The sequence below is a fragment of the Acomys russatus genome, chromosome X, assembly GCF_903995435.1.
Source record: "Acomys russatus chromosome X, mAcoRus1.1, whole genome shotgun sequence".
Classification (NCBI taxonomy): Eukaryota; Metazoa; Chordata; class Mammalia; order Rodentia; family Muridae; genus Acomys; species Acomys russatus.
Window position 1 is genome coordinate 92,190,450 of NC_067169.1, and position 15,825 is coordinate 92,206,274.

Genomic DNA, 15,825 nt, shown 5'->3' on the forward strand with positions numbered 1-15,825 from the left:
TTCAAATAATGGATATTTCTTCCTTGACACATACATACCACAACCAGAATATAATTACCTTTTAAAAAGCACTATTGTCAACAACTGGGAGATTTATTTAGAAGTAAGTTGCCAACGTGTAAAAATCAGTGTCTAACTGTAATTTTTTCAATAAACTAGGCTAAAAAATTTAATCCAACACGTTGTATTTTCTATGAAGCAAGATTTTATTCAGATAAGATAGCCACTGGACTAGAATGTTTGTATAGGGTGTAAAAGGTCCTGGATTCAATTCCCAGAATTAGAGCGGGGAGAAGAAAGGGAGGGAAAAAGGGGAGGAAGAATGAGGAAGGAAGGGTGGAAAGGAAAGAGAAAGAGATAGATCTGTCACCTAGATCATACTGCCAGAGGAAGTGTTAATGACTCTGTAGTGCTAAACCAGTGAATAAGTGGACAGAGAATTCACATAGTGGGTATAAAGGTTAGCAAGCCAAAGAAACTTGAAACAAAACAGTAGCTCATGGAATCTTAAGATTTATTTATTTATTTATTATGTATATAGTATTTCACCTACATGTCAGAAGAGGGTACCAGATCTCATTATAGATGGTTGTGAGCCACCATGTGGTTGCTGGGAATTGAACTCAGGACCTTTGGAAGAGCAGCCAGTGCTCTTAACCTCTGAGCCATCTCTCCAGCCCCCAGATCATGGAGTCTTAATTCCATACTGTTTTTTTTTTCTGAATTCAGAAGGCAAATCTATAAAAAGTCATGATTTTTATTTTTATTTTTGCATTGGACATAACATACCACAAAGCTTTTTGTAAAGTTCCAACTAACTTTATATTAAAGTGGATGTACATAGCAAAAGTACACAAGGAATGTTGGACAGATTGATGAATTTTCACAAATCTCATGTTCCTGTCTGACTGGCAACATATGCAATACCAGCATATTAGAAGACTCCACATTACCTTTGCAAGTTTAACCACAATCTTAAGTTTTGTTTTTGTTTGTTTGTTTTTTGAGACAGGGTTTCTCTGTGTAGCCTTGGCTGTCCTAGACTCGCTTTGTAGACCAGGCTGGCCTCCAACTCACAGCGATCTGCCTGCCTCTGCCTCCTGAGTGCTGGGATTAAAGGCATGCACCACCACTCCTGGCTTTATTGAGTTTTAACACTGTAAATTACTTCTTTGTTTGTTTTTGCAAGACTGGGTTTCTATGTGTGATAACTCTTGCTTTCCTGGACTCACTTTGTAGACCAGGCTGACCTTGTAGTCTCAGTGATTCGCTGGCCTCTGCCTCCTGAGTGCTGGGATTAAAGGCGTGCACCACCACGCCCAGCTACTATAATTACTTTTGACAACTTGTAAGCCTTAATGAATAGAAAATGATAACATACAGAGTTCTTGAGACATCTAGCTTTTATTTTTAATTATATGTTAATTATATTTTAATTATGCAAAGAGATGTAGATGCATGGGCATGCAGGTACCGATGGTCCTTCTAGACTTCTGATCCCCTTAGAGCTGGAGCTTCTGGATCAGTTAATATGTTAAATGTTTTATTTTAATGAGAAACTAAGGGCAACAACTTCTTAGAAGATTTCCTCAGCATCCTTGAGGCATAGAGCTTGTTATTCTATTAGTGTTAATGATAACACGAAATAATCAAGCATCATTTGACTTTCCATATCAAATAGACTTCTGTACCTGAATGAAATTCTAGTTAGCCTTTGTCTCAGTAAGACAATATATTTCTCTGTATACAGTCTGTGAAGAAGGTAGAACTTAGTCCACACCTGTGCCTCCATCCCATGTGTGTCTCACATTGTGAATGCACAGGAGCCAATTGTGAGAAATGTGGATTCAGCTGAGGCCCATGAGGACAGTCATTGTTGAGTGCTCCAGGACAGCTTAGATTTCAGCAGCTATATTAAAATACAGACACATTCTTCTCAAAATATTCCAGACAAATAAGGTTTGGAGCCTAAGGAAAATATAGATGTGTAGCTAACCATCAGATATAATAATTCACCTTTTCCCTAAATCTCTTAAACCAAATTAAATCCTTAATGTGACATATTTGAATTAACTAGACAATGGAGAAAATTCAGCTTTGGGGGTATTCTTTAGTAGAAAAACTAAGAAGTTTTCTCTTCTGGGACTGAACAGTCCTCTTTTTTTTTTTCAGTACAGCAATATTTACTCTTTCATTCACACTGAAACTGAACATGAGTAGCCAGTAGACTCACTCTTTTTTATCATTTTTTTTTCTTTTTTGTTCTTTTCTCTTTTCTTTTTTATTTTAGTTTTTCAAGACAGGGTTTCTCTGCGCTATAGCGACAGTCCTAGACTCCCTTTGTAGACCAGGCTGGCCTCAAACTCACAGAGATCCACCTGCCTCTGCCTCCTGAGTGCTGGGATTACAGGTATGTGCCACCACACCCAGCTCAGCCCCACTCTTGAAATTGTTCATACTAGTGAATATTTTACCTTAATCAGGTTAGTTGATACTATTGTATTCAACTTTTAAATGTATTGCTGTATGGGATGCTGATTTCTGGTTTTCATAAACAGTACTGAACTTTATCTGAAATATGTGCTGTGGCTTTTAAAGTCCATGCCCTTAAGAATCTTTTGCTAGCCAAGCATGTGGCACACACCCTTAATCCCAGCACTCAGGAGGCAGAGGCTGGCAGATAGATGTGATTCCAGGCCAGCCTGTTCTACAAAGTGAGACCAAGACAGTCAAAGCTGCACAGAGAAACCCTGTCTCGAAAAAAAAAAAAAAAAAGAAAGAAAGAAAGAAAAAAAGAAAAAAGAAAAGAAGAAAAGAAAAAAAGTAAAAAGAATTTTTGCTTAGCGGGGCACAGTGGCACACATTTGCAATCCCAGCACTTGGGGAGGTAGAGGCAGGACGATCTCTGTAAATTTGAGGCCAGCCTGGTCTACAAAGCAATCCAGGATAGCCAAGGTTAACACAGAGAAACACTGTCTCGAAAAACCAAAAACCAAAACAAAACAAAAAAGCCATCCCACCAAAGACAGTCATTATTTCCATATGATCCACAGAATAACTGCTCCTGTGATCTACTTGAAAAATAAACATGAAAAATTTCCCTATGGAGCCTACTTGTAATTTGTTCACTACTGGATTATTGCGAAGAGATGAAACTAAATGAACAAATAAGAGTTGCTAACACTGTGTTCACGTAGTCCTTTTTGATAGCTTTCTCTGTGATTAGAGTTAAACTCTATCACTACATAGTCTAAAGCAGTGCAAAAGGAAGTGCTACAAGCCAAACCAACCATGAGAAAAAAGTATAGCTTCAATGCTTCTCGCTTGGCTGAAGCTTTTTAATGTGGAAGTGCCATACAGTAGAATGTGAATGTGTGAGTAATACAATGTGAATTTATTTGTTTGCCATGCCCCCAAACATCAAATCTTCTTTTTGCTAAAATTGACACCCAGAAGCCTATCTGAGGCATTCTTCATTAATGAACTTTCTGTTCTTAATTAATATGACATTTGATTTGGTTTTGCTTTATCACAGTCAATGCTGCACCTAACAGTAACAATGTGACTATATGTAACAATAATAACAATAACCACCATCACATGATGAACCTTTCTTTTCAACACCTACCGTATATATACCATACCCTACATAATCGATCATCAAAACAGCCCACCTCCAAAAAAGTACTAACATTATTCCTATTTTTACAGGTGAACAAAGCAGCCACAGAGAAGTGAAGCAACTGTCTAAAATCATAAAAGTTGAAAAATGTTGGGCTGGCATTCAGTTCGGGTAACAAAACCTACCCTGTTCCCAAGTAATTATACTGTGGTGTGTGGATGTGCCTGGTACCCATTTCAGCCTTTTCTCATTGGTCAATGACTTCTTTCTTGACTCTTAACATTCCTGCTTCTTGTTTACTTCTTCTCTGTCTACTGAATCTTGCCTCACCCAGTCCTTGTTCTAAACTATTTTTTCTTTCTAGGTAAGCTTCCTTCTTCTGCTCTTCCCCTCTCCATCTCTCCTTAAAACACAAAGGGCAATTGGTGTACAACCTCCAGCCTGAATAGATAACACCATAACCTACTGATATCTCACTGCTGAAGTCAGGACATCCTTCTCGGGAAGCTACTGAAGGGAGCCAGAGTGAGCCCATGTGGAAGCCCATTGGATCCATTTCCTAGGTTTTGCTGTCTGCAGTCAGAGATTAGTTTATGAAAATGGCAGCAAGACTCCTACCAACACCCATGAGAAGAGTTACAAATCAAGTGAAGTTCAGCTCTGTAACTGGTATTCTTATAGCTTTTAATATCATTGAGATGCCTCAATCATTTACTACTGCTCTGGGTGCCCATGACCCTGTGTTATTGGGATTCTGTTGTTTTCAGCCTTAAGAGCGGTGATACACCTGTCCTGTAATTACGCAACACCAGCTAATGCCACGGTGTGGGTTATGGGCTGACTCACTTGTTTAGAGCTTTTATGTCTAGAAATGAAGGAAGCTTTGTGAAGAAAAATTATAGGAAAATATTACTTGAAAGTACAGAAAATTAAAAGCCACTCTCTTTAACACTTTATTAGATTCTTTGACCAGCTGGAGTTGCTCATTCCAATGACGTGCCCTAAGTGAAATAGGTACCATGTGTATTAGGTCTATTTGTTTAAATTGTTAAGAAAAAGCCACTCATATTGCTATTATGTGACTTCTTTATGAAAAGAAAGTTAGAGATCTAAAAAAATGCCAACTTTATGAAAAATTGCTTATTCTAACTAGATAGCATCTAGGAAACAGGAAACTTCCTATATTGATATCCACTTCATCAAACATTGGTAGGTACAATGAACATATTTTTTTTTAATATTTCCCTAACCAGAATATATTCAGTTTCCATTTTGCTTAAGAAGGATTTCATGTATCGGGAGGCAGAGGCAGGTGGATTGCTGTGAGTTTGAGGCCTTGGCTGTCCTGGACTTGCTTTGTAGACAAGGCTGGCCTCGAACTCACAAAGATCCACCTGTCTCTGTCTACCTAGTGCTACCTAGTGCTGAGATTAAAGGTGTGTGCCACCATGACCAGCCGAAAGGATTTTTTTTTTTTTCAAGACAGGGTTTCGCTGTGTGGCCTTGGCTGTCCTGGACTCACTTTGTAGACCAGGCTGGCGTTGAAATCACTGTGTTCCACCTGCCTCTGCCTCCTGAGTGCTGGGATTAAAGGTGTGCACCACCACACCTGACTCCAAATCCCATTTCTAAACTCTAAGAACACTTTCTCATCTTGTCACTTTTAGATGTTAAAAAAGTCGAACCTAACTTTTCTATTGTTTTGTGTTCCCCTTTCTTGTTAGGAGCTGGGTCTGGTGCTATGTATTCAATTGCTAAATACTGGCCCCCCCAGATCTAATTGCTGTCCAGACAAGCACATTCTCATGTACACCAAATGACATTGTGTAAACCTTGCTCCCCAGTTTAAAGTGGGTTAATGAAAATAGCTAGAAGCCTGTATCTGGCAAAAGAGAAGGAGGGGCCTTAGGTTCTGGGACTTGGGGTCAGATGGGGAACCAGGAGAAGAGAGAAGCAGGATAGGAAACAGGAGAGAGGAAAGTCACCATGGGACAGTAAGGACCATGAGCACATGGTCATGAGGGCTGGCCTGATGGAACAGCCGTAGTTTAGACAGGAACAATTAAGGCAAGTGACTTGGAGTGTGTAGCTGGGAAGTAGCAAAGTAGCTTAGAGGGTTGATGCCTGCCAAGATCTAGTGCTTTAAAGCTTATCATAAATGTATAAGGTCTCTGTGCTGAGCTAAACCCTCAACTCCTTTTATTACTTTAGTTTGAGGCAAGGTCTCACTAAGTTGTCCAGAACAGCCTCAGATTTGCTATGTAACCCAAACTGGCCTTTTCCCCACTTTCTTTAGTAGGTGAGAATGTGGCCTGACACAGTGGCACAGACCTGTAATCTTAGCACTAGGGGAGGCTAAGGTAGGCAGATCTCTATGAGTTCAAGGCCAGCCTGGTCTACAAAGTGAGTCCAGGACAGCCAGGGCTATACAGGAAAACCCTGTTTGGGGGGGGGGAGTTGATATGATTATAGGCATTACCGCCAAGCCCAGATAACAATCAAACTAACTAGAATAATATTAGGTTTCCAATGCTTAGACATGATTAACATTGCAAGAGAAGAAAATATTGATTATATTATATAGTCTTTGTGCATTACACATGCATATTGAATTATCACTTTGCATCTCATAAACACAGGAAATTATTATAAGTCAATAGAAAAATAAATTATCCAGGCATGGTTGTGCATACCTTAAATCCAAGAATTTGGGAAGGGAGCTTTGTGAATTTGAGACCAGCCCGGGGTGCATAATAAAACCCTGTGTCAACAAAATAAAGGTTGGGTTCAAAGGAAAGAAAAAGAAAGGAAAAGAAATGGTTAGCTGGGCGGTGGTGATGCATGCCTTTAATCCCAGCACTTGGGGAAGCAGAGGCAGGCAGATGATTGTGAGTTCGAGACCAGCCTGGACTACAAAGTGAATTCAGGACATCCAAGGCTACACAGAGGAGAAACCTTGTCTTGAAAAACCAAAAAGAGGGGATAAACATTGAGATGTAACAAGAATAAATTAAAAAAAAAAAAAGAAAGAAAGAAAGAAAGAAAGAAAGAAAGAAAGAAAGAAAGAAAGAAAAGGCTTAGGTTATTCAGGCCACCAAGATGGCACATAGGAATAGAGGCACTTGCTCCTCAAGTTTTAGGAGATTCAGGTTTGACCCTTGCGCCCATGGTGGGAGGAGGGAATTAACTTTCAGAAATTGTCCTTTGACCTCCACACATACACAACCATCAGACATGATAATATTTATTTTAAAAACAAGATAACCAAATAAAGAACTGAAATTTCAATTGAATGCAGTTCACTATTCTTCCTCCTACCCCACTGGTACTGCCACACTTCACTTCAAGGAGCTTGACAAGTCAAGGACTATAAATTGCTCTTTGCCTTCTGACCTGTCTTTTCAGAGTCCCTTTGTCCTCTGCAGGGTCCAAGGTGGGAAGAGTTATTGATACAAGCTGTGCTCAACTGCCACCAAATCACTGGCTACAAATGGCTGGTTAGCAACAACCACTACATGTCAACTATTTACAGCGTTGGTGCCTGGAAAGTTTCTGGAGCCATATAAGCATGGAGCGTCTACTGCCCTGTTCTAGGCAGTAGACCTCTTGGGCTAGGGATACAGCTCCAAACAAACTTGTGTTGGAAAATATTGTGAACTTCATGCAATTTCTCTTGGCTTCTTTCTCTTATAGTCTTCCAGAAAACCTCTGGCTGCTGAGAACACCTTCATCACCTGGCAGCCCCCCTTGCGTTATATACCATTCAGAAGACTCAATCCTGGCTACCTTCGGTAATCCACTTGACCAATAGGAGACACATGCATGCTTTTTAATGCAAAACTTGAGTTTGGTCAGTTCTAGCGACACTTCTATTCTTTATTTTGCTGCTAATATTTTCCTTTGTTTTCAAATAGTCATAGAAGAGAATAAAAGGGCCCACTAGATAAGAAGTAGTTTTAAAAAACAAAAAAACAAAAAAAGCATGCCAATATCAACTTTTATTCAGACAAGCAGTTATCTCACAGTCTCCTTTACCTTTACCCAGCCTTGAAACACTTTAAGAAAGGAAAAACCTATAGCACATATGTTTTATCATATAAAGTCTCATATGACCTTCCTAATAATGCCATGAAATAGAGAGCAAAGGGGTCAGTGTCTCCTTTTTCCACAGGAAGAACCTAAAGCACCAGGAGTATAGTACTCTACATGGGAGTGTTTCCAAAGTCCTTAAGAATTGGATGGATGACTCACTAGTTAAACTTACTTGCTATTCTTCCTGAGGACTAGAGTTTAGTTCCTAGCACCCAGGTCAGGCTGCTCACAACTACCTGAGAGTCCAGCTCCAGAGGAATCCAGCATTCTCTTCTGAACCTCTAAGACACCTACCTGCACTCACAGATGTGCATAACTACACATAAACACAAAAAGTTAAAATATTTTAAGTTTTTTATATTGAGTGGCAGTGGCAGAAATAAACTCGGTTTTCTTGTTTCCATTGGCCTTTTGCCGCCAGGAATTTGGTCTTACTTTTGTAAATTGTATTCATACAGATGAAGACTTTCTTAACTTCTATGGTAAAGTTTGCCTTGGGCAGGGTTGACTAAAAACAACAACAAAAACTTTATGCAGAATTTCATCATTGTACTATTGCAAGGTTCTGACATATTCATTATACTAGGGACTATGTCTATAAGGAATCAGTAGTCTTTCCAAAGGGTATGAAGATAACAAACAAGACAGTGGGTAAATAAGCAGTAAAATGTAATAAATATTTCAGTGTTCAAATTATTAAAATACTTAGAAACCATTAGGGCTTAGGAGACAACATCACTATAACCAGACAATAATTACTGTAAAATAGCAGAATGCCAGTCAAAAGACACCTAAAGTTTTTCGAGTAGAGCTAGAGGTAAAAGAAATGACTGGGCTATTGCCATAGAGTTAGTTTGGCAAGGAACCTTGCTTTATTCACTGATACACCCCCATTGCCTTGAAGAAACTCTCAGTAAGTACTTGTACTTTTCTGAGTTTGAGAATAGATCATTAAATTCATATATTACTCTGTGGCTAAAAAGAAAACTTTAGGATTCTTATCAAAAAAGGAAATATTCCTAGAATTTTCTTTAAGATGCACATATTAGTTTATCTCCTTCAGCAAAAACAGACCATCACAAACTAGATCAATTATAGCCCATAGTATTTTGTTTCACTTGTAAGTTTTGGTGACTGAGAAGTTCAGAAACATGGCATTGGAAGTGCTGCATCCCAAAATAGCTGAAAGGCAAGAAAGTCTGTACATGACAGAGAGGAAATCAGGCAGAACTAATCTTTTCAACCAGGACTTTGTTTCCAATAATAAGGGCATCAATCTATTCATGAGAGCAGAACGCTCCAGAACTATCCGCCTCCCCGATACCATTAAAATGGCGAGGAAATTTCAACATCAATTCTGAAGGGAACATCTAAACCTAAACCCTAACTGTCCAGAACTATTGTAAATTCCATTTCAGATAAGTGTTTCTTCTATACCTTACTTTGTCTGAGACTATCTCAAAGTAAAGAGAAACTGGAGGACTGGGAAGGTGGCTCAGCAGTTAAGCACTGGCTGCTTTGCTGGAGGACATGGGCTAGATTCCCAGTGCCCATGTGGCAGCTCATCACCATCTGTAACACCAGTTCCTGGCCATCCAACACCTTCTTCTGGCCTCCTTTGGCACCAGGCATGCATGTACTGATCAGACATACATACAGAAAAACATATGAAATTTATGAAAAATAAGATATTTTTTAAAAATATAAAAAAGAGAATCTGTAGAGTAAACTGTGTTATATTCCCAGCCTTCTTTTTTTTTTTTTTTCTTTTGAAACAGAAGTAAAAGTAGAGAGGTAGGAGGATCAGAAGGTCAAGGTCATCCTCAGCTATATACCAAGTTCCAGGCCTATGTGGGCACAGAAGATTATGCATCAAAAATGACATGAAATGAAGGAAAGGAAAATTAGGAACACAAATACACAGACATATTTTAAAAAATGATAAGCTATTATACCAAAATAGCAGAAAGTTAACTTTTTCCAGGTGATGGAATTATTAATTTACACATATTTTACATATCTAAAAGTATATTGTATAACTTTTAAACCTGTGTCTGACCCTACATTCCAATTTGTTCTGGAAAGACAGAAAGTGAATGGGAACATAGAAATAAATGATAACGATATGAGTGCAATGAAGGGGCATACGAGTAGGTTTTTAATGAAGTAGGCATAGATACCCTGAGCCTAATCCTGGGATAATCTTCTAATTCTCTATATATTTAATGTTTTTGTCCCTGTAGAGCTATCCATGAAAGTAACCACGGAGCACAAAAGGCAACAATTAGAGTCAAATGTTCAAATTACATCAGTCCACTTACTGATGTCCCTATGAAGAATGAGGGTGATATGTACAGTTCTAAGTATGGGGATCCCCTAGAATCTACCCTATCTATTCTCCTGTTTCCTCACCAGAACACTGTTTGGAAATTTATTACTGTTTTATTTAAACTTGATTTCATATCTTGTACTTTAATCATATTGATCCCCCCTACCCCAACTCCTCCCAGATCCTCTTCACCTTCCTACCTACCGACTTCACGCTCTTTGCCTCTCTCAAAAACAAAAACAAAAGACCAAGCCAGGCGTGGTGGTGCACCCCTTTAATCCTAGCACTCGGGAGGCAGAGGCAGGCTGATCACTGTGAGTTCAAGGTCAGCCTGGTCTTCAAAGTGAGTCCAGGACAGCCAAGCTAACACGGAGAGACCATGTCTCCAAACACACACACACACACACACACACACACACACACACACACACAAAGTAAACAACAACAACAAAACAAAAAGTGTACATACATACCCACAAAAGACCCAAACCATAGAGTCCATTTGTATTAGTCAACTACTCCTGGCCATGGGCCCTTCTCTGGAGTGTGGATGATATACCCAGTGACACTGGATTGGGGACTAGTGATTTCCCCTTTTCCAGCAGGTATCAACTGCAAATAGATTCTTGATTGGAATGGGACTTTATGTCGACTTCCTCTTCTCAGTACTAGTACTTTGTCTGTTTTGAACTTCGGCAGGCCTTGTGCAAGCAAGCCTTCACAGTCACTCTGTCACTTCATATGTAAATCAGTCTTGCCCTGTCTGGGAGACACTGCTTCCTTGGAGTCACCTACCACCTCTGGCTGTTCTTTGTGCTTACTCTTCCTTGTACATTCCTGATACTTGACGGGAGGGACTGAGAGCTCCAAATTCTCTCACCCTCTCTGCTTTGCAGAGTTGAGGGTCTGCATTCAAGTAACTGGAACTTAGGAATGTTGAGTATTTGCTGTCCTCCCTCTCAATGTCTTGATTGGGACTATTAGGAGATAGGGGTGCCAGTCCTCAAAGAGCACTTCTTTGCTGGCTCACTTTCTGGGGACATTAATCCAAGCTGGGTAGCTGAAGGAGGAGTGGCTTTTCTGAGAGCTCTGTGCCCAGTGGCCCTTAGCCTTTCTTTCACCCTTGCGCCCACTCTCTGTACTGTCAATTGCTCAGACACAATCTCAGAGAACTGAAGCGTGAAAGGCCTGCAGTGTGGCTATTTCAGGATACAAACTATACGCCGATTAGATAAGTTGATAGCGCACAGATGTATTATCTGAATTAGTGAGACACGGCTTGCTTGCTAATTAGCCCTTTCAAGAACCTGTTGCTTTAGGTTTTCTCCAAGGCTCAACGGTGCACATATTTGCCCTCTTCTTTGCTAATTGACTGTCAGGCTTACCCCTCAGTGCTAAGGGAAAACTTGATTTTTATTAAATACTCCAAAGCAGACAAAATAGGTCATGCCCGGATTCCTAGAAAAGGAAGAAAATTTGCTGTGAGTTGGAGGGCGTTGGTGGCTAACCTAGGCTAAAGACTGAGATTCTGTTCTCAAAAGAAAGTGGTCTAAAACTTCCTAACATCTAGTATATGTATTAGCTACTGCTATTAAAAGTAGTCTTTTGTTTATATTTTAATAAAGTAAATTCAGAGTAAAACAATTCCCTCTGTAACCTCTCTACCCAAATATACCCACTAGTGTTTAGTACAGACACAAATATTTATACAAAATTTATGTTGTAAAAATGTTTTAGAAATAATTTTGTACTTAATATTATTCCTTGAGCCATTTTTCAGTTGTGGGGATTGAATTTACAACCCTATATATGCTAGACAAGTACTCTACCACTGTTCTATGTTCCCAAGAATTTCTTTGTACCTTTTCTTTTGAAAAACGATCTAACTTGCCAAGACTGGTCTTGACCTTGTTAGCCTCCTGCTTCAGCCTTTCAAGCTGCTTAGTTTAGGGAGCTGTACTCCAAAATCTGGTTTGAAGATTTTGTGATGTTAGTTTTATGATGTTAATTTATCTTAAAGGTCATTATAGCATCCAATTAGATGAGTATAGCATAATTTATCTATTTATTTTTGCTAATGTCTTTTCTATAAATTTCTACTCATTGTTTCCTCAATATGCATTCTTAGAAATATGATTGATTATCAAAATACATGATTAAGGTTTCAAACATAAAGGTCAATTACCACCCCAAGTTATAGAAATTCCCACTACCAAAAAAGCATATCAGAGTACATTGGCTATTTGTCATATGTGAAAACTATAGGGCAATATTTTCAGTACAGTTTGGAGAAACATTGACTATATCTCAAATGTATAAGTATTATACTATTTATTTGCAGTTCATACTTAATAGAATTTACTAGCTAGGACCATAAAGAGTCTCTGCTTCTCTCTCTCTCTCTCTCTCTCTCTCTCTCTCTCTCTCTCTCTCTCTCTCTCTCTCTCTTTCTCTCATATATATATATATATATATATATATATATATATATATATATATATATATATATGAAATAAGCTTTAGCTTTAGATTTGGCCAGGAACTCAAATTAGTAATTTTGTTATCTGATATTTCTTAGTTACAATACTGTACAATTCCTCCCACATCCTAAACTTTATTAAAATGCAATAACTAGTCTAAATTTCATTGTGAAAATCTTTACAAATGTCTATTGTAATCCCAGAATGAAAGACAGACTGACAAAAATATGTAAAGGGTAATGGCTTGATGTTCTGGGCATTACTTTTGGTAAGTTCAGTGAATTTTCTTGAATGGTAACAAATGCAAGAGAGTAGTGCATCTCAATTCACATGTATATCCCCATTCAGTCTCCCCAAGGTTGTAAGGTAATAGTCTCACTATATTCTCACTATACCATTTGTTGACGGTGGTGATTCTTAGAAAGGCTAAGTAACTCTAGTTCAAAAATTACAGAGTCTGTGGTAGTATCAGGGACAGACAAGCCCTACAACACAAACTCGTTGTTTCTTTGTTTGTTTGTTTAGGTTTTTTGAGACAGAGTTTCTCTGTGTAGCCATGGCTGTCATAGATGCATTTCATAGACCAGGCCAGCCTTGAACTCACAGAGATCCACCTGCCTCTGCCTCTGCCTCTGCCTCTGCCTCTGCCTCTGCCTCTGCCTCTGCCTCTGCCTCTGCCTCTGCCTCCCGAGTGCTGGGATTAAATGAAAGGCATGCACCACCACACCCAGCTCAATGCAAACTCTTTTGACCTCAATATAAAAAGGCTAAGTTAAAACAGAAAGAAGAGCACTGTGACAGACCCCTTTAATCTCAGCACACAGGAGGCAGAGGCAGGTGGATTTCTGTGAGCTTGAGGCCAGAGTGGTCTATAGAGTGAGTTTCTGGACAGTCATAGCTACGCAATGAGAGCCATTCTAGTAAAAAGGGTAAGACAGATATCATTTCCTATGATCAAAAATTGATACATTTCTTCCAACATCTCATACTGTATTTTGTTTTGTATTCAGCTAAAACTTTGCTGCCATGAACTAGTAATACACATTGGCAGTCTACTCATCTAATGACCTAATCTAGCTATCAGAAATATGTTAAAACTGCTCTGGGAAATGGATGACCTATACCCAGGGACTCCAATTTCCATGTTTTATATTAGATGTGCACTTTCTTATTTTATAGCATAATGTAAGAATATTTCAGCTGGGTGTGGTGGGTATGGTGGCGCACACCTATAAATTCCAGCACTCGAGACATGGAGGCAGGCGGATCGCTGTGAGTTTGAGGCCAACCTAGTCTACAAAGCAAGATAGCATAGAGAAACCCTATATCAAAAAACAATATATAATATAATATAATAATAATATAATATAATATAATATAATATAATATAATATAATATAATATAATATATATCCTCAGATGCCCCTGCTGCAATTCATTGATGTCTAAAGAGTTCTCATGAATAACCAGAGGAAGAATTTGTCTATCTGTATGTCAGGGCATGGTATAGTAAGGATGAGGTTATAACTAATGTATGCATGAATCACCTCATTACAAAGCATCTCCCTTCCTCCTCCTCCTCCTCCTCCTTGTCCCTTGTAAGGAGTGGTTTACTCTTCAGTTGTTTGTTGCTTGCTTATTTGAATAAATTATTACTAACTACTTGTTTGAGAATCCTATAAATGTTTGTGAAACAATCTTTGAGACATCTCGTTTTGTTCACAGGAGCCACCTTAGGCGCACTAAAGCTGTTGGAATTTACAAGATAGCAGCCTTATTACAGAACTGGCATTGTCCCAGAAAAAGTTCATATAAAACCACTGTCATGCAATTCATGACTATCCCTCCATGTCAGACTATGTCAAAGCTGGTGTTACTATGTTTGGGCCATTTTGCTTTCTCTTTTTTTAATTGATTAAAAATAAATTTCAATTGTATTGAAGCTATGATGAGAAAAGGCACACATATTTGAAGCATTCAACATTGAAAAATGACAGCTGCACAAGTTAGTCAAGAAGTTCAAGCAGCACCTCACTTAATGCTCTTGTTCAACATGTTCTTCAAAATTCATTTCACTGGAAACAACTCCAGCAGCCTCAGTGTTGAGAAGGTGTTGAGAAGCTGGAACTTAAAGGGGTGTTGGGATCACGAGAAGTCCACTGGGAAACATCTCTTAGGATTTCTGCCCCTGTGAATTGGCCTTTGGTCATGAATTACAGGTAACAGAGTTCCAGAGGTAGAGTGTGATGGCAGAGTACAATGGTTTCGGTATGGCTCCCAAGGTTTGTATGTAGGAAACATAATCTCCAATGCAATTAAGTAAAACCCTTAAGAAGAGGGTGGGTCATAAAGTCTCCACCTTTATAAATTAATTAATGGCATTCTTGTAGGACTGAGCTCTTCAGAAGATTAATTTGGCCCTGTGTCCTCCTTCCACCATGTCTGACCCATCAGTAAGATCCTCACCAGATTTTGATTCCCCTTAATCTTGAACTTTACAGCCTCCAAAGCTGTGAACCAATCATAAATTTCTGTTCATTATAAAATACCTAATCCAAATAACTATAATAAAAATAAGGCAAAATTATTCCAACTGTAGTATTTCATTACATTACATAATAACTAAGACATATAGATTTTTTTCTTCCTCCCTCCCTCCCACTCACGTGTGTGTGTGTGTGTGTGTGTGTGTGTGTGTGTGTGTGTGTGTGTGTGTGTGTAGAGAGAGAGGATACTTCAGATTCACTTTTAAGAAAGTTCTAGTATACAATATATAAATATATTAATGAAGCTGAAGATTAGTCCCTCAGACTGTTTTCACTTATAACTGAAAGTTTGTACCATTTGCTTATTTCCCCATCCCTGGATATTCTATGGAACGTTTGGAGTTGGTTTGTTTTGTTTTTTGTTTTGTTTGGTTGGTTGGTTGGTTTTTTGAGACAGAGTCTCTCTGTGTAGCCTTGGTTGGCCTGGACTCACTTTGTAGACCAGGCTGGCCTCAAACTCACAGCAATGTACCTGCCTCTGCCTTTTGAGTGCTGGGATTAAAGGTGTGCACTACTACACCTGGCATTGGAAGGGGTTTTCATATGCATGTGTTCACAGGATATTCAGCCACATTTTTGGCTCCTTCTCAATAGATACCAGTAAAACACTCCATCATCAAGTTGTGACCATTGAAAAGTTTCCCATAACCTTGCAAACATGCCTGGAGTTTAAAGTCTCCTCTCAGTGATTGAGAACTAATGGTCTATGTAAAGAGTCTTCAACATGTTCCTGATAGGGTGTTGCCTTGGATACCC